The 20,709-nt window shown below is 33.8% G+C and overlaps 1 protein-coding gene and 1 long non-coding RNA gene across 4 annotated transcripts in view; one reads left to right on the plus strand and one right to left on the minus strand.

The window, feature by feature from the left end:
• LOC106661388 overlaps window positions 1-20,709 on the minus strand; it is a 139,828-nt gene that overhangs the window by 96,076 nt on the left and 23,043 nt on the right. The window contains exon 2 of the long non-coding RNA XR_001339712.2: window positions 4,494-4,529. This is a non-coding gene — a long non-coding RNA (uncharacterized LOC106661388). The remainder of the gene's footprint in view (window positions 1-4,493; window positions 4,530-20,709) is intronic.
• LOC106661387 (homeotic protein antennapedia-like) overlaps window positions 1-20,709 on the plus strand; it is a 294,613-nt gene that overhangs the window by 78,095 nt on the left and 195,809 nt on the right. The window lies entirely within an intron of this gene.

Below are 20,709 nucleotides of genomic sequence, written 5' to 3' on the forward strand. Positions count from 1 at the left end.
ACACATTTTTTTACAAATATTGAATTTGTACCACAGAGGGTCTAAGCCTTAAAATGTACAACCCTGACAGGGTGAGTTTTTTATACTTATCCAGTTTTGCCCCCAGGGCCAGCATAAATTTAAATTTTGTAATCGAAGTTTTCCTTTTATTGAAACACGCAGCAAAGTGCGATTTACAACGAATTGCATGTACTGTAAGCACATTTTTAATGGGTTGAATAACGAATAATAAGAAATGAATGAACTTCAAAAATTAATGAGTGTTGTGTTTAAAAGTCTTCTTATAATTTTTATTCTCTTATGTAAATAATCTCATCTGAGTGGAGGGAAGAAAAATTTGTATAATTCTCTCCATTGATGTATTAGAACGGAAAAATGCACATGCATTGTCTTGCGAAGTAGTGAACCGAAATTACAAGCCGGTCCAAGCGGTTTAATGAGAATTTTAAGTATTATCATTAAGATTTAATATTATTTTCTATTAGCCCAGAGGAAGTGTTCAAAATGTAATGTAATTTTGGAAGAAACAGTTCTTAATTGTCACCAATTAATCGAGGAATTATCTCCGTCGACTGATTCAAAATATTTATGAGCAGTGTTCACAAGTCACCGTATTTTTATATCAATCAATAATTAATGGGTTATTTTTTATAAATTGAGGTTGGTTTGTTGTGGAGATAAACTCTATCCGATATGAATAAATCGCAATTCGCTGAGTGTGAAAAAAATATAAACCAAACAATCACTATTCCTCAGTACAATAATTAAAAACTTTCTAGTTGAGGAAAACCATTTTCTTTGTTGAAAAATAAAAAAAGGTAGGTGAAGAAGGTATTGAAAAATAAATTTGTTGCACTTGAGGTTGTCTTTATGAATAATTAATCGACGGTGGCACAGAGGCGTCCGAGCGGACATAATTCGACCGTCCCTTCCTACAGGCTCACCAGATACAGATCGTCGTTTCCGCGTTAATTACTTAATCCGCAGATTTGCCTTGCCCACGCCTCATTCCGCAGCATCTGCGGTTCCACAATTACGGCCTTTGCTTTCAGCCGGATTACCTGCGGCTATTTCGTGCAACTGTTGCGGATCGAGTGCGGGCCTCTTGTTTCTCGCCTCTTCTTGACCCGCAGCACGGGGAAATCTGGCAGGACAGTTAAAACAAGCAAAAATCCTGTTAAAATAAAAAATACGAATGATGTTTAGCCAAAAATAAGCGAAGTCAAATCAGGAAGATGTATGTGAAACATAGTTTTTAAAAAATCGAACTATTATAGTAATAAATAAAATATTAAATTAACGTTGAATATTGTAGAAATACTTTTGACTCAATGATTTATCCTTTGAAAGAAATCCAAATAATCATACTTCCTCTTTAAAATTGTTTTCTCTTTTTAAACATTTTTAAAACCAATCATTTAATTTTTTTAGTATTACTATAAAAATTGAATTTTGTTTACGTCCAGGAGTTTAGTTTGGTAATTACTTAAGGCAATTTATGCATACATCCATTTAATTTATTTTTAAACAGTAGCTAAGTAGCATAAATCATGAGTTCTCAAGACAGAATGTTTAAAATTGTTATTATTTTATTCAGAACGAAAGGAATAAATGCTGGTACTTAAAATCAGCATTTATGATTTGTAGCATTTAGTAAGGAAATTTTAAGTATATTTATAACTATTCATAGCTAGCTAAACGTGATGAGTATATGTAAGGTCTAATTGTAACATAAAATTTACAATGATCTTAACTTGTGATAAATACAAATACAAGTACAAAAGAAGTACAAAGCGTGTTAATGAGCTTCCCTCTTTCAAAATTGAACTAAATTTAAAGAACAATAAAAACAACAAATTTTCATGATTCTTCTTTTCACATATACACACTAAAAAAGAGCGAGCGCGATAATATATTCTGAAGATGGCTCTAAGAGTGCCGAACAACATGAAATATGTACAATGTCACATCTAAACACTTTTCCTACCCTTGCTGATTCCTCGGCTAATAATAAAAAAAATACAAATATTTGCAAAATGAACTTAGGCCTTTGCCAAGCGATGTTCTGATCTATTGCTGTTTATTTATATATTTTTTATCTTCTACTTATTGACTGATGTTTTCGTATCATTTCAAGACATTTTTCAAAATGAAGTTGTTATTGTTATTTCGTTCTAGAATATTCGTAGTTATTTTTCTAAACCGATGATAAAAACTACCACGCCAAGTTTGACGTAATTGTTTTTATAAATAATTTTCTATTCGTCGCAATAAAAAAATCAATGTTGTCTATTTATTTGAAATAAAATTCGATGATCATCGATCATCCTAGTCTGTCTCACCGTATTGCTCAATATACATATATCCCGGTAGTACTCCAATGATCCTACAATATTGTCTATTTCATTAAGACTTGTCTGTCTGTCACTGTCACTGGCGAGGAGGGTTTGATGAAAATCGTCGGGGTGAGTTACAATTTAGGATTTATGGTAGTTGGTAAGGCTGTAAGATTTTACAGCACGAACATTTAGATCGGTATGGGTAGTTTAGTGCACACATAAAATGGATCATCAATGAGTTTTTTTAAGATAGTGGATTGGACAGTTTGATGAGGCGGGTATTAGAGACTTTGGCTGAACTCACTTCCAGTATCTGCTTCACTAAATTGAAGGCACCCTCTTAACTTGCAAGAGGTAAGTCAGCTCTGGAGGGTGTGTTGGCTTTCAACGAACCCTAGGCACCTTGTCCACAATTAGGAGTGGGATATTATTGATATCAACTGGAGGAGGGAGCTTTCGGCAGAGATTGAAATTATGTGGGTGAACCTGTGCTAAATTTTATTCTTTCCTTTTTACACCAAGATTCCATTCGTGTGAGGTGTTGTCGCGCTATGAAGTATATTAGCCTTTGTTAAATTACAAAAACCTGTTCTATTTTATTATCACATATTTCACTATTTAATGATTTGAGCCAAAAATGTAAACATATTATGTGTTATTATCATTATATGTTTCGAGAAGAAAAGTTCCTCTTAAGAACAACCCAATAAGTGCAAATTTGTGGTTTTCATAACGAAAATAGTTCTATACATTATTGCTTACAGATAAGGAAAAGTTTTCTTAAGAGACCTCATTATTATTTTATATCTGTGAAAAAAACTCCCCAAAATAATGAAACTCGAGATAATTGAAATTTCAGTGCGAGCAACAAAACAACACCAGCTTTTTTATTGTTGTCCATAATCCAACTGCACCATTACTTTCTAGATGAATCTTAAATCGAAAAGCTGTGGTGTTGTTTTATACCTTGTCAGTTTAATTTCTTTTAAAAACATGTCTGATTTTTTACACTTATTGATCACTTTTGTCACGTCATTTACCAATTCTATTAATTTATTTTTCATTATTTTTGGATCCAGTGTAATTTTAAATTTTTGTGTGATAATGATGAAGAATATTAGATCAATGACTCGCTTTTTTTTTATTACAATACAATAACGGAATATTAATTGTATTCTATAAAGAGAAATTGTGTGTATAACATATGTAAAAGGGAATGCTTAAATTGTATGGCAACTCTTCTCAAGACTGTATCTTTGATTATAGACATTTTCTGTATAAGGTGGAGGAAGGATTTCAGAATAAATCTACATGAAGGTAAGACCAAGGAATAAACAAATCTTGAGAATATAGCAATGCAGCATGAATTATAGTTTAATCTTGTTCAGTCGAACACCCCTTTTCAAACGTTAGCGATAATATTTGAAGTTCGGTCGGGGATTGCTGAGGGTTGTCTAGCGTGGGGTTCGATAGCGCGGATGTTGGGCATTGATAAGAAGATGTAAGGGCATAAAAGCGATAAATCCCCATATATTTACGGGATCTGGTGACACCCCGGGAATGTTTCATTACACCAGTCGGCCCAGGGAGTAATACACGACTGATTTATAATGTTTACTTTACCCCGGTCTGGCTAGGCAGCCCTGTACGTCTAACACTGCCAAGAACAGAAGGGTTCGTATTAAAACAGAGGTAAATAGCCGTGAAGGCGCGAGAACGAATGCTCTTCCGCTTTCCTTTTGAGTGTTGCAAGTATAAATAAACACGGGATCCCAGCCATAGAGGGGTCGAATAGTGCCAAATTTCCTCGAGTTAATAACTGATTCCGTTAAAATACATTTTGGCAAAGCGTAGACACAAATCGAAATGATGATTTACTATTATTTCTTAACGCTGTTCTATGGTAATTAAATACGCCGATATTCTCATAGACAACCGCTATAAAATGAAATTACCTTTTAACACGCAAAGTCTCACGTCGTTACTTTACCACGGCTATCGTTTACAACATTCGGCACCCACCCCCAAAAATTTTTCCCTCGGCTGTATATTAGCTCGCAGCGGGCATCCTTATTATATCTAATTTTATAAATTGTACCTACAAGCACGCGATCTTATCCCTCGTTTGTCATCCCTTTTCTTTGAAATACGTACTGGCATGTCGTGAATTCCTGTTCGGGATTCAGGAACCTGAAAAAGAAAAAACTTAGGTTTTACAAGGTGAAATTAACAATCAATACATTATAATAATCGGCCATTTACGATTTACATTTAAATCGAAATGAAATGAAATGATTTAACGGCCCATTTCCCACAGATACAGTGTGCAAGTAGTTACTCGGATCCGAGCTGTTTACAAATTACCAAACATTTAAATAAGCTAATTTTATGATAGTATTATTTAATGATAGTAATTTAAATCAAACCAAACCAAATTTACAAACTGTTAAACATGCTGTGATTCAATTAGGAGATGAATTAATTTAATATTATTTTTCAAAAGATGTAATATATATATTCATCCTTATAAAAATCATATATGACCGTTTTCCCTAATAATTAACTGTTGCTAATTTGTCCACAAAACGAAAGACTACCAATAAACACCCTTTCCAGCATTAAAATACTATCACTGATTTTTAATTTGCATTACTTCGAAAATAGAAATGAATTATGTGTTGGACCAGCGAGCGTAGGCGGACCCAGTAAGTGACCCAGTGCAAGTACAACAGACCAACATCCACTTTAAAGAAATTTTGTACACAAATTAATTTCGCAAAATTGCAAATGATGTCAACAATAACCAATAGGATAGTGTGCTGCTAGGTTTAGGTTTAGTTACTAGGAGACAGACAATTTCCTACCTTTCCAACCACGACCAGTATTGGTCTATGGTGCAACCATCTTCATTGTCTAGAACTCTTCGTTAAGGTTAAGACTTTTTACAGAGCCCAGAGCTTTGTTGAGGGATCCCATGTGGCTTTAAGTCTTGGCTTTTCCTCTCCCGTGAATAGGAAGCTCAGCCTGCATAGGTCTTTGCACGTTTGTTATTGCCTCTGTGGTATGAGTCAATACATATGCCTCCGGAGTCCAAATCCGTATTTTTGCCCCAATTTCTACGTTTTGGGAAATTTGGTATACCGCAAGAGGGTTAAGCTCTCCTTGTTCCCCTTATGATGGGGGGAGTAATTTTGTCATTTTACAATTACAAATGCCTTGTCATTTTACTTATTATCCGACAAGACATTGACGGCTGTTTCAACTGTGAGACGTGAGTGGGCAAGATTCGGTCCTTTCCTAACATTTTGGCCTGTCAAATGCTTTTCGGCTTGTTGCATTTTCATTGTTGGGTTTTCAAAAATTAATTATTGAAAACTAATGATGGCGACAGCCTAAAGTATCCGACAGGTCGTAATGGCTAGGATAGGCAGATCAGAATGATCAGACACTAATCACTTACTCTCATCTATTTATAAACTTTCAACTCATTTTTGTAAGTTCTTCCATTCCTTAATAAACCACACTTTTTTAAATGCTTTTATCCGTATTATTGCAGTTTTTACCGCAATTTTTTACTACTATAACTCCGGAGTCTGGTGTAACCACTCCAGCAGACTTGCTATAATTGTAATTGTTGTCTTAACACATTTTAGGTTTACGACAAAGTTTACAAATTTTTTTTAAATTTATTTTTTAATAATAATTTTTTAACTAAATCATAATTACGTAATGGTTCTCGGTGAATTTCTGGAGGAGTTCTGATAATATAAGTTGAATTTATATTTGGATGAACATATGTTTTTAAGCAAACGTTGTGTAGCAAATTTAAAAATTGTAGAGTTATTAGGACATTAATCAGTGAAATGGTTAGAGTTAAGGTAAACATTAGTTAACATTTAAACTTTTATTTTAAATTATTTATTTTATTAGTTATATATATTTACTATTAATATGTTTTTTTATTAAACCAAAAATAAAATTGTTCGTTTTCTTGATAACTTGCCGATTATTTTATATACATGAGGAAATGCAGAAAACAAGTTTTGCAATTTTAATTAATTTTTTAATTGTAAATAAGGCTCTAAATTTACTCAATAGTCTATTTGAGCTCAAAAAAATGTAAATGGAAAAAATTAGGCAAGAATTTTTCTCGATAGAACACACTATCAATTAGGAAGTTGCTCCGCTATAAATCTCGTCGAAGTCAATTATTGTCCAGCGGGGCGATCGTTAGACTCTTTCTATTTTTACCCCAGAAAAAGGGGACAATTAGCGATGGCCCTAAATCAATCAATCCCGAACAAGACCTTAAAAAAAAACCAACCCCGCCGGCAAAAAAAGCTTGAAAGCTTACGTGGTTGCCTGCATTGTAATGTACCGTTAAAGGGACAATGGTGTATGATTGGCCCTCAAGGTGACGGTCCTTTTTTTTTTTTTGTGCGTTTTTTAGGGATCGTGGACCTGAATTCGTCCAAAGGTCATACAGCAGGTCCGACCACTAATCGCCAAAGGGACCCCAGTCCGAACCGGCCTATTTAAGTGCATTCCGTGAAAATCTTTTGCCGGAACAGGGGAAAAATCACGAAACCAAACCAAACCCGGTCATAAATTCATAATTTCAGCTCTCGAAAATTACCTCACGTCCCCTTAAATTAATTGCCGACAGTTATCACGTGAATGCCCCGTGTTTGAACTAAACTTAAATCCACTTGAGAACCCCGGATAAGAATTTAAGTTTAAGTTAAGTTCTACCAGTTTTATACAACGAATTTTTTGAGGTACTTGTAACCTATATTTCTAAAAACACTATACGTTCACCATATCAGTTGGTTTATTATGTATAATCTCCCCTGTATATTTATCAATTCTAAATATTTAACTTGAAGGCGAAATAAATTGGTCGCTATCGATCATTTCGCCTTCTTCCTGGTTTGAGCTGGATGAAGTTTTTTTTATCTTTTTTTTAAACACTTCACAGAAATCACAGCCATAACACTGAAGAAAATGCCGAAATGCCGTCGGTTATAATCACGCAGGCCACACGGAGAAATCTCAATAGGCAGTAGTTCAGACTAAATGGGACTTCAGACTATGGGAGAGACATAATATTATCTTAGCAAGAAAAGAAAATAATCTTTACATAGTCAGTGGCGTCGGTGGCCGAGTGGTTAGGGAGTTTAGCGATTTGTGATTTCATAGAATTTACGATAACTGGATCGAATCTCTGCATGAACGAAGGAAGTATTTACCTTTTTTCGAGAGAATTCATTCAATAATTACAATGGAGAGTTTCGGATTTTTCTGATACATCGACTCTTTAAGGAATCGGCTGAATCAAACACCTTTTGCTGGTCAGTCCATATTAGTTTTAGGATAACGTTATAAAGTCAACTTTATGACCGTTTGTCAAGTAACCGTAAGATGGATAGATAGATATTTTGCACTTATTTATATACTGTACAACTAACTCTACTTTGGAGTTTTTGTTGTTATCGCGTCAACTTTCAGAGAAGAATAATATTAAACAAATATCAAAATAAATATAGGACCGCTGTGGCCACGGCGTTCGACTCTTTTTTTTTCCTCGCTAGCGGTTCTGGGTTCGAATTGCGGATAATGGTATCAAAAATTTATTATAAATTGGTTCGATCTTTTGTCAGTTATAACGTTGTTGGACATTATGTCCTCCTGTATAATAATGGTTATATAGTCTAACAAAGTTAATTGTCCAAAAGCAATAATTAAGTTGAGTATCGAGTATCATGTTCAACAAATTTTGAGGATTTACATCGGATCACCGGACAGTTGTCTGAGTGATTAATTCTTCTTTCATTTTGAAGATTTATTTGTTGTTCCAAGTTGATGATGGGTGTCAAGTATGTGTTGGTATGTTTCGTGACTCAGATTGTTTTAGATAAAAACCTTTGGCTTTTTGCTTAGAGTTTTGTCTGTTTCAAGCAGGGAATATTTTTATTCTTGCATCATTGGCTAATTGTTGTATCCAAAGAAGTTTTTAATATAATGATTTTTCAAATATATAGCATTGGATTCCCTTCTGCTTTGGGCTGTTAAAAAATATATTTCAGTGGTAGTCGATGTCAGTTGAACATGTCAAGTCCCGTGTAAGGACACCACCCCTTGTTCCCGTACCATCCAATCCAATTTTCCCGAAATAAGCGCTTGTGAGAACTAATCAATTTAAAATGGACCGTGTTCAGCAGGTGTCCGTTACGTAACCATCGTCTACCACCAACAACCCTTGCTTATTATCCGAGTCGACACAGGTAAAACAGCACACTGACAAAACAACAGGTTGATTTGTCGGTCATCGGACACTGCGATTCACATTTGCTTATCTCACTTGATAAACTCTGCTCTAGGTTAAATTGCAACGCCCAGAGAGATATATGCCGTCGTTACAAAATTAGACTATTAACTGTTACACCGGCCAAGCTATAATTGTGATTCAAAATTATCGCCCATTATGTTAATATTTACTCATGCTTAATAAACATATGTAAATACGTAATAACTTTTTTATTGAAAAGTTTACAAGTGGCAATTTTTCAAACACTAACAACCTATAAGGATCTTCATATCCTCACAAAATATATATTTTCTGGAGGTGAAAACGCAATTTTCAATTTTAATCGTATCCTTTTGTTAAATTTTTAATTGTTAAATGATAATTTATAAATAACAAACGATTGAGCAATAAAAATATTCTCTTTTAAATCTACAAAAACTTTTGATATCTCCTAAAAACCGCAGAATTACAACTGACCATATTATTTAAATTATTTTAATGAAAACGATTAATTAACTCTTTTGTTTGGAGTTACAATGATGATTCTATATAATGATATTAATAAAAATCCGTTTATATTTAGTGTTCTAATTGACCATATTAATTAGATCAATTAATCATTCTTTTTTGTAAGGTCATGGTTGAGATGAAAAAATGAATGTCGCGAAGTCGCGCTAGCTCAAGTGGTTAGAGCAGCGGCGTATTGAGCCGAAGGTCGTGGGTTCGAATCCCGCTCGTGACGCTTTTACATCTCAAGAACTTCCATAAAAAAAATAATTAATTGAATTTAAAAAAAGTTTGTTCAAGAAATATTTGTCATAAACTTGTTCGGTTGAAATTGGACCATGCAGGATTACTTCAAAATTTGGCAATGCTGAGATTTCAACCAGGCCGAAAACAGATTTATTATTTGAACTTCATCTCTTTTAAGACAACGTATTTTATGTCAAGTTTTTCGACTGGTGGTATATGGACTCGAGTTTAATTTTTCTATTCTCAAATTGTTGACTGTAACAGAATTTTTTTTTATGTCAGACCAGAGGTGAGTATAGCATAAAGAAGGAAAAAAGCACTGTTAACAAAAGAAATTTTCACCAGAAGCCATTATTTTGTGACGTCAGGAAAGAGTGCGGCCATGATTCAGGCCTGTCATACCCTCTTCAAGAGGGTTTCAACCCCCTTGCAGTCGCCCATAACTCTCCTCTGAACAGGAGGGGGCTGTTTAAGTTTTTCGCCATGGGGAGAAGGGGGCACGTTTTTTTCTTGTACTTTTGCGGTCAGTCGTGAGCTCGAAAAGGCAGTAAATTTGCCATTTCGGTCATGGATTTTTATTACCGTTTTGTGTTGTGATTACTCCTGTGTTAACATGATTTAATTAAATAACTCGAAGTTTGAGAAAAGGTAGGACATTTGATTATAAAATAACAATAAATGACACTATTTTATTCAAATAAGACATATTAAATTAATGTTTATGTACATTTATCTGGAATATTGTCGCGAATAGAGGGTTGGTCCAGATTTAAAATATACAGGGTGTCCCGTGAAGAAATGTCAATACTTCCGGAGGTTATCTTACGTGTCAAATTGGAGTAAATAATCCTTAATGTTCAATATCTGAATCTTAATTGTATCCGAGATAGTTCACTTTTCATATTATTTCTGTCTTTCACAACTTTTTTCCTTAAATTCCACAGTATCTCCCAAATGTTAATACTACCCTACTTAAATTTAACTGGAGTAATGAATCAAGCATTAAAGACTTTGACATTCATTTATGTTTTTTATTTTAATCTTAAGCAAACCATATATACAATTACATAGAAGATAAACATTGACGAGTTGCCAAAATTTATTTTCGAAAGTTTCAGTAAGATTTTCTTGATTTCTGTAATTATTGACAGGTATGGCGCTTACAGTAAAGTTGCCCATATGAACAGAAAAACGCATGTACTTAATTTCTCAAAGGTCAGTAAACACCAATTAGCAGTTAATTGCTAAAACTTTGATGTTTCTGCTACAAACAGTTCCAAAAAATAGTCATTATATTTTGAAACTTCCATTGAAAACAACGAAAGTACTGTAAGTTAAAAGAATGAGAAAATAAGAATAAAAAACAAACAGCTTCTAAAAATTAAATTAAGTTAATTTAATTCCACCTTCTTGTCACATTTTCCTGACAAATTCTTGTAGTGTTTTGTGTTTTGCTAGCTTAGAATTACAATACATACAAATGAATCTCATGGGGCTTCCAATTTCTTTCTATTGAGGTAATCAAATTTACATACACTTAACGCTTCAAGGGATACGAGAGATTTTATAGAATAAAGTTGTGAAATGTTTGAATTATCGCGAAAAGTGAAGCATCAGAATATTGTCAATATGGTCTTTTTAATCCCATTTGATATGTACAATAAACTTGTGAAGGATTGACGTTCACTGCATACCCTGTATATTTCAATGCTGTTAAGCTAACGTAAAACACCTTCCGACATGGTTCGTTAAACTTTACATTTCCAAGCCTTGTGGCATCCAAAATTAACTTTTAATGTTTTTTGGTTACACATCTTCGGGGATTTCTACTTGCATTTCGTCAATGAGATACATTAATTCAATAGATTAATTATGATATTTGTTTAAATGTTGGAACAAACATTCAACACGATTCACAAGAATGACACATCTACACGTAAAACAAACACTTTGAGCCCTGAAGATGATCTCAAGAAAGATCGAAACATTGGCACGATAAAGAAAATGTTTTTCTTATACCTACGTCTCACCAGACCGCATCTCACGATCTCCGAATAATCATTTTTGAACAAAGTTATCCTTAAGTTTGGGAAACATTGCTCATCGTGAGAATAATGCAAAATGACTAGTATACCTCTTTAATTATTATTATTATTACTTAATTATTATATTAGTTTGGTGTTGTGTTGATATTCTTGTATAAAATTCTATCTACATGAATCTTACTTTTCCTTAGGTTTATATTATGTTCAATCGTTTATTTATATCTCAAGAACGACGGTCGCAATATGATTATAAATTAATCATTATAAATGATAGGTTGACAGTTAATGAAAAAAAGTTGAGGTCTTGTATTTAAGAAAGGGTGCTTTGTCAGGATAATTTCTTTCTGACTGCAGGCCAAAGATAATGCAGAAGAATGTTTTAGTATCAAATGATCAGTATAAACTCTCAATTATTCCCCACAAACGGTTCTATTTTTTAAATATTTTTTTTTATCTTTTGTTCTTCTCTCTTATTTTTTATCTCCACACTGAACCCTTTACACGTCTTCCTCTTCTCTCCGACCATTCTTCTTCATCTCTGATCATTTCGCCGTTCTCTAGGACATTCCCGGCATTCCATTCACCAGGTCGTCTCATACATTATTTATACAATACGTGCGTCATCCTATCTTCCTTTCTTTGAGTAAAAAGGAAAAAAGGTGAAAGGGCTTGTGGAAAATGGGACTTACCAAAACCACTTTCTTCCGGGTAGGTGATTACAGTTATAAAAATTTAATCGTGTTTTCATTAAAAATAAATCTTCAATTAGAAAGAAGCAACAAATAAAAAATTAAGATTGCGCCTAAATTGGTCTTCATCATTATAAATTTTACCTATCTAGCTATTTTGATTCACAAGAATATGCGCCTTTACGTTAGTAATTGTCTTGTTCTTCTTTATTTGTTTAGAGTAAATTATTTAATAAGTTATCGTCGAAGTCATCATTCAGACCTTTTCATAAGAATTCTGTTGTAGTTCCAATTGACAAATTTTGTAAAGTATACAATTTTTTAATTAATGCATAATGAACGCTCATAAAACATGAAGTAAATGAGCAATCAAAGATACATAAAAAAATTGGGCTTGAATTTCATGAATTATTAACCCAATGAAGAATTTGTGTTCGAACAAAATTAGGACAACTTTTTCTATTCTTGCCTCAATTGGTTTTGCATTAATAATTTAGTTGAATATAATTGGTTAATCTCTCTTTCTTTGCTTTTCTCTCACTCTCTCCTCCTCTGTTTCTCTGTCTGTCACTCTCAATCCCTCTCGCTCTGTTTCTCTGTCCGTTACTCTCTCTCCCTCTCTCTGTATCTTTCTCTCCTTCTAGCTTTATCCTTGTTTCTCTCTCTCTTTCTTTTATATCTATATGTCTCTTTCTTTCTCTTTCTTGATCTCTCTCTCTCTCTCTCTCTCTCTCTCTAGCTTTATTCCTGTTTCTCTCGCTTTCTTTATCCCTGTTTCTCTCTCTCTTTTTTTCTACTTCATCTCTATGTCTCACTCTTTCTCTTTCTTGATCCCTCTCTCTTTCTTTATACCCTTCTCTCTCTTTCTCTCTCTCGCTATCTCGCTCCCTCTATCTCTCTCTATTTATCTATATCTTTCACTTACCATCATTTTACTTTCTTTTACTCACTATATCACTCCTGTTTCTATCTACATATCTCTAAACATTGCTCCTTATCGCTCTCTCTCTCACTCTCTCTCTCTCTCTCTCTCAGTTTTTCTCTCACAATCTCTCTCTCCCTCCCACTCTGTCTTATGTCTGGACATATCAATCGCTTTATTTTAAAATAACTTTTCTTCCATTTCATAACTAATATTTGTCTTCCGCATAGAGAATTGAAACACTACATGACCACAAACGTTTACTGAGCATATAGACTTCCGTGTTTTATAGTTCTAACGCCCCTAAGTTAATAAGAATGTTTACTTTTTCATGAATGTACCTAGGGGCTTTTTTGAAATTGATGATTAAATCATTTATCTTTACCGCATACTATAAGGATCCAAATATGTATTGTTCCAGGTCGCATAACGTAAACAATCCTCTTACTTTTGCGATAATCCCTTCTCCTTACCCTTCTATGTTTGATGTATAAATTGCACAATCGAAACGAGTTAGAATTTCAAAAAAGAAAAAATTCACCCGGTGGGGGAAGGACATGTTTTAAATTGTGGAGGCCATGGACCCCGTCGCCCCGCCCTTAAATCCCGCCATAACTCTTCAATGGATCGGCCTTTTTATTTCTCGTTCCACATTGTTGACGGTCGGTTGATTTAGAAACGTCCTAGAAAACCAGTTTCTCAAATAGACTTATACCCGGGACGAAAACCGCCGCCACCGACTCCACCGCCACGGAGGCTGAAACTTTTTATTTTTACTGAGTACGGATTTACTGGAAACTTGGAAACCGTTGCAAAATTGCTCTACAACACGGCCGTAATACGAAAATTGATTTTTTTTTAATTTTCACATTCGACTAGCTAACTTAAAATTCCTAATTTATCAAAATTTGAAAAGTAGGTATGTTTGTTGTATGTTGTACTGTATATTTACAACTGTTGGCCGAAAATATTGCGTTTAGACATACCAATTTTTTTGTTTCAGACATTAATTATAATTACTTCTTACAGTCTAAATCAGGAAGGTTTTATACGTTAATAATAGCATAGTTTAGAAAGTCAATCATAAATAAAGAAAAGACAAAGATACTTATTTAATATTACTTCAGACCCTTTTTGTCTATTGTCAGCTTGAATCGTACTATTTATTAGTTTCATAGAACAATTTTTTTTATTAAAAAGTCGGTCAATATTGGTCAAAACAACGAAATTAGGCAGAGAGAACTAACAACGACTTAATTATCAGATAATTCCCAATTTGATATGTGTCTGTGTTGTGTTGACTGTTTCTTCTTATATATTTTGTTGAGAAATGGGATGCATAGTATCTCTTCATTTTTGTCTATCTTGTATCTTGGGGTATGAGTCCTTTTAATCTGTACCATCCGTCTCATTTGTTACTGCAAATTCCATTCACGCCCGACAACACATCTCTCTAATCCAACACCATATCTAACAACATTAACTTTGCGTTTTTATTTTTTATTCATTTTGTCCCATTTTGTCTAGAGGCATAAGAAGAACTATTGTATCTTTCAAAATTAAGAGTTACTGTCCGTCTGAAATATTTGGAGCATTAAATGCCAATTAATTGCAAATGAAGGCGAAAAGTATTCCATACCATGGGCCTAAAAGATTCAAAGAAAGTAAAGTATTACAATCTTGTCAAGTTATTCAATGAATTCATGACTTTCACTCAGGATCTCATAAAACGTAGTCGATTGAATCATAGTCATATAAAAGTAAAGTAGTTCCTTTCATACCCGTTGGGTGTCGCGGACGAGGTATCAAATCACGATACCGATACTTTTTTCAAATTAATCTCAAATAAAATTCTCCGGGCTGTGCTGCCATTCGAACCCAGAACCGCTATCACGGCAACTTCGACTCGGCCTACATTTTTTAAATACTGCCCATTGATTTGCTTGAATTTCAGTGTCCATTGTTTGACTCTTTTTTTTCATTAATTCAACAAGGAAAAAATAATAATAACAACACACCAGATTGGAGGAAATGTCTGTTACCAGCAACTAATTTTGCTCACGCGTCATTTTAAAAAATTAGAACAACACGCATCAGATGGAATTACAATCAAACCGATTGTTGTGTTAACAACGATACCAGTGATGAATCCTTATATACAGGGTGATATTTGAATAAAAAGAATGTATAAAAAAAATTATTTGCATAATTACTATTGTTATAAAATAAAAAAACGACTCCTCAACACAAATAAAACGAAAATGAATGCGTATAAGAAATTACTATTGGTATAAAATAAAAAACGACTCTTCAACACAAATAAAACGAAAATGAATGCATCTAAGAAATTACAATTGGTATAAAATAAAAAAACGACTTTTCAACTCAAATGAAAGGAAAATGAATGCGTATAAGATTTTTGTTTATAGTATTCTCTTATTTGTAAGCTTACATGACACTTTTTTATAACATTAAATGATGCAAAAGTTTTCTGTATTATAGGTAGCAAAAATTAAATTTAAATAAAATCACATTCTGAAATGTCTTTTTTCCTTTATTTTGGATGCCTGTTGGCTTTTATTTAATTTTAACGGGTCAACCTATACTATAATTTATTAGAATAGTGTTTCTACTTAAAATTTGTATATTTGGGTATAAACAGAAAAATGATTAATGTTTGATTTTTATTTTTTTTCAAATCTATAGATAGAAAATTCATAAGTTATCTGCATTGGTATAGCCCGAAGCTTTCTCATTTATCATCGCCGTATTCATGATCCGTCAATTGGCCAAAACTGGCTTATAATAGCACCCTGTATTTTAATTCAATGAGACACCTCCACAGCGATTCGGCCCGAGCAAGGAGACCCAACTTGTAAAAAGAAGGAATGTGCGACAGAGACAGAAAATCAAACATACTTGTAATTGGTGTGCAAGCAATAACCCAGAGACCTTCCTCCGACGTCTTAAGCCCTGTGGGCAACTTCTTACCAACGGAAATCATTTCCAAGAATTCCATGGAATGACGCAGCTCGTAAATAGTTAATGACGTTTCGAATGATCGTCCCTGACGTTGCCCTTGACCGCATTAAGTATTTTAATTAATTATTCTTTTTTTCTAAAGTCTTGATTAGATGAAAAAGCAAGTGCTACAAGCGGTATTTGAACACACGACCATCCGCTTAATATGCCGCTGCTTTAATCACTTGAGCTATCCTGGCATCTAGGAAGGATTTCTAACGATAATTAACAACTTTCTGAAATCCTGAAATCCAAACCATCCAGAGCGGTCTGGTTACACTTGCTTTTGACCAGTTAGGAACCGGTTCCCGGTGTAATTGGGTCCGTGTGATCGTACGGCAAGTCTGCCCGGAAATCTTAGAAGTCACCGTCATTAAATTAAGAATAGAAACGGACAAAGAAACGCGCCGTGGCTTCATTGATCCGTGCTTGAAATCGTGAACGTTGCAAACGGAGGCCGAGTCACGAATGATATATGGCCAAGTCCCCACCGGGCCACGAAGAAATTATGCTTTACTCTCAGAGGAAAAATGCTTTTGAAAGCTCAACTCGGTCAAAGACTGTATTCTGATACAAAAATTTAACCATAGGGTACAAGGAAGAATCAATGCTTTTGTAAGATCAACTTTGGTATAAGAATAGGAATTGGGCATTTAATAATGTTGCTATTAATTCTAAACTTTACTCAATTACACACTAATATGTTAATAATAATAGTAGTAATAATAATAACAATAATAATAGCGGGCCACGGTAGCCACAACGGTAGGCGTTGATATGTCGCTCATCACTTTAAGGTAAAGATCTTCCTTTACCAGTCCCGGGTTCAAATCCAGCGACCCTGCAGTCGAACTCGACATACTTACAGATGAGCTTTTTTCAAAACCACCGGCACCCCGGAGGTTGAGATGACCTCTGCTGTTGCGAACTACCGTAAAAATTTGACAATAAATCATTTAATAATAAAAATCTAAATACCGAAGAAATTAAAATCAACCAAGAGAAAGTGAGCTAAATAATTTTAGGGGGAACTCTCCAGCCAAAGGGGTTTCCTAGCTTTGGGGCAATTAAGTTTATTAGTATAGCAAAAATTCAACTTTTCAAGTATTTATTATAGCCCAAAAACAGCTTGTCATTACCTAGATAAAATATTTTATTTTTTAAATCCAATCTACCAGTAAAATAATACAATAGGTCATGTAAAAATAGTAAACTTTAAAAGCCTTTTTTATAATACAAACTATAAAAACTACAAATAATTATACCGACTATCACATTGAACGTAAAATGCTCAACTCAGTTATATCAGCAGCAAATACATTCTAAGTACATCGTAAAGATGAAATATAAATTTTATCGATACAATACTTTAAATCGTGTTAATCATCGAAGAGCTCAGACATCATAATGATTGCGTTTAAACTCCTCTTTGAATATTTCACTTTGGCATAAACACAAATTCATATTTACGAAGAAAAATAACAAAAAGTGTGTTTATTTAAAAAAAAATATCCACAATGAAATCGTTTAATTTTTTTTCAAAATTTCACATATTTCTTCTTCAACCTTCTATTTTGGCCTCGATATGTCTTCTTCACTCTCTTGATATCTGTTATTTATCTACATTATTTCCCTTTATATTCCGATTAAATTTATTGTTCGAAAGAAAACTAATGATTTATTTACTTGAGTTATGTCTCGCTGACTCTTAAATCTCACAATAGAAATGATACTGTAAATTTTTAATATAATAAGAAGTAAGTTAATTTTTTTTGTTTATTTATTTTACAACTGGATACGAAATGCAATTATGTTATTTACAATGATATGCATATACACATGTAAATTAATAATAAGTTCAGTTTCAAATTCAAATAATAGATTTATTTTTGTGCTCTTCACTTGACTAATTACTATGTAAGGTTTTTTGGAAAGACGGTACAATTAAGATAAAGAAAAACACTGCGTTCCTTGGTCGAGCCTTTAAAGAAAATATATCCCCTTCATCATATGTGAAACTATAATATTACTGATTTTAAAATTAACAATTATTATTTATCTGGTTACAATTATGAAAGATATGTGTATATTGAGTTCAATATAAAAAAAAAAAAAAAAAAAAAAAAAAAAAAATTGGTATAGAAGATAGCTTTCGAGGGGTCTGTGGGTGAAAAGTACAAAGATATAGCATGCAGGATAAAGAACTAGAAGGATGCTTCATTCTGCGCTTTCGAATAATAGATTTTCAAAGGAAAAAAAACAGGATTTCCTACTCAAATACAGAACGTATCCTGACTTAAGCAGCGAAAACCAGTACAACGTCTAGTAAGATAGTTTCGAGAATTGGTGTTGTTGAGACGGACTTTTGAGAAGGTAGGCCGAATAAAGTACGAATCGCTATTCTATAAATTTCTTTGTTGTTGGAGAAAATGGATATATAGAAAACAGTTGGAGAAAGGATAATCAGAAAAAACCTAAGGTTGTGTGCTCTCATGCACCAGTTAGAACGCCGGTAGGGTTATGGTCAAGGTTAAAAGGAGTCTCTTTGGGACCTTACGCTCTTCGTTAAACTTAAGACCTATCAGATCCCATAATTTTAAGGACTACCGAGAGACCCTTTAATCCTGCGCATTTCCAGGCAACATCTGCACAGGATGGTTTCTGCTGCTCCGTAACTATACATATGCCTCCGGAATTTGCAATGTCCAGTCAGCAGTCAACTATCTTTCTAGTCCTAACATGTCCTAGACTTTAAAAAGTTATTGTTAGTTTCTGCTATGCACCTTGATTAACTGTTTTGCATGCTTCGGTCCTGGAATACATTGGGCGAAGGACTTATTGTGTCCCTTTAAAAATACGAAAAAGAGGGCAATCAGTCTTTTAATATACCTTTTAATGTAAAATTGTGCTGTTATGGTATTGAAGAAACATTTTAGGTGTAAGGAAAATAAATCAATATCACAAAATAATAACTTAATAAAAACTATTGAGCTATGGAAATATACGAAAATAAAAGTAAAATTGAAAAATAATTTAGGTTTGATGTCGGTGTTTTGTTTGGCGTCGTTTTGTCGTCACAATGTTGCGAAAAAATCACGCATGTTGAAAGATGTTTTGGCATTTACTTCAAATCGCAAACTTTGTGTTTAACTGGGATAGTTTTAAATAGAAAAGAGGTAGGATTCAGTTTACTGTAATTATAAACGCCTGAGTAGGTGCTCTTTAATTGCCCGGGAGTGGTGCCTTCCTTCTTCCCGGCAACAGCACGAATTCCTATCTCCTCCGGTCATCTTTATGAAAGATCCCTCGAATCCCCGGCCTCAGGAAGGATTCTCCCGACTCTCTTCCTACCCGAGGCTATATATTAAAACGGGAGAAGTGCCGTTGTTAATTGTTTCGGAGTCCAGTTAATGGATTGTTTACATCCCAATGTCCATTTTAAAATGAGGCCCATTGTCGCGAAAACGCTCGTGGACTATTCGCTCCGATGGCAAATAATGGATGTAGCGGCTATTGTCCTTTCATTTGGCGACTAAAAAGCCCGTTTTCGGCCTACTTTTAATTACAGATCCTACCGACCAGTTGTCCAAAGGGTGGCGATACATTTTTTTAGGGGGCTCTATTCCCCCAATCGGAAAACAATAATAATTAATTTGGGGTGAACCGAGATTTCCAGCCTTTTATTTCTACAGCGTATCTACTTGTATCAGATAAATTATTATGAGACAAAGGGATACAACAATTCTGATTGACCTATAACAATTAAATTGACCAAATATGAGTAAAATATAAAATATATGTACATTTCTAAACTTTTTCCGAAATGCTTTCCTCATCACACTCTGCAAAAATGATAACAAATTGTCTATAGATTTCTACAAAATCACTGCAATAGGATATATTAACCTGCTCGAATTAATAACGTAAAGCCCCCAAAAATATACTTTTTCCGAAATTCTTTCGTCATCCCTGCAAAAATGATAACACATTGTCTATAGGTTTCTGCAAAATCAATGCACTAGGATATATTAACCTGTTCGAATTAATAACGTAAAGCCACCAAAAATATCCTTTTTTATTGTGCGGACAAAAATTAAAAAGTCATAAATTATATTATCAAATGTTAATTACGAAAGTCATAAAAAATCAAAAATAAGCTATTAATGACTACCAAACGCACAGTGTCTGAGCAGAATTGAATCCAGGGAAGAGCAGAAAAAGTACGATGTGTGCGTATGTGATTCAAGGCAATTTTTTACAAATCGCGTTTTTTTTTTTTAATCCAAATACCAAAGTGTCATCCGCTAAATAAAAATTCCCCAGACCTAATTTTGACTTGTACAATCAAATGGAGGTTATCAAAGGGTTTCACACCCTGGAGTGGCACTTTAGTTACAAATGTTCTATAAAAGTATCCATTTTAAAGTCCAGATAAAAGTTTCAAAATTTACATTTTTAATTCCCCCTCCTATACAAAGGGCAAAAATTTAAATATTCTACTTGAGGCGAGGGGACGAAAAGTTCCAAAACGAATCTCTATTCTGATCGACTCATTCCGATAAGGAGGCTGAGATGAAAAAAAAACGCGATTTACCTTGCAAATTTAAGCCGGCCCTCTTTTGAGGAGCAAGTT

Source organism: Cimex lectularius, unplaced genomic scaffold (genome assembly GCF_000648675.2).
Source record: "Cimex lectularius strain Harlan isolate CLEC.00 unplaced genomic scaffold, Clec_2.1 scaffold18, whole genome shotgun sequence".
Classification (NCBI taxonomy): domain Eukaryota; kingdom Metazoa; phylum Arthropoda; class Insecta; order Hemiptera; family Cimicidae; genus Cimex; species Cimex lectularius.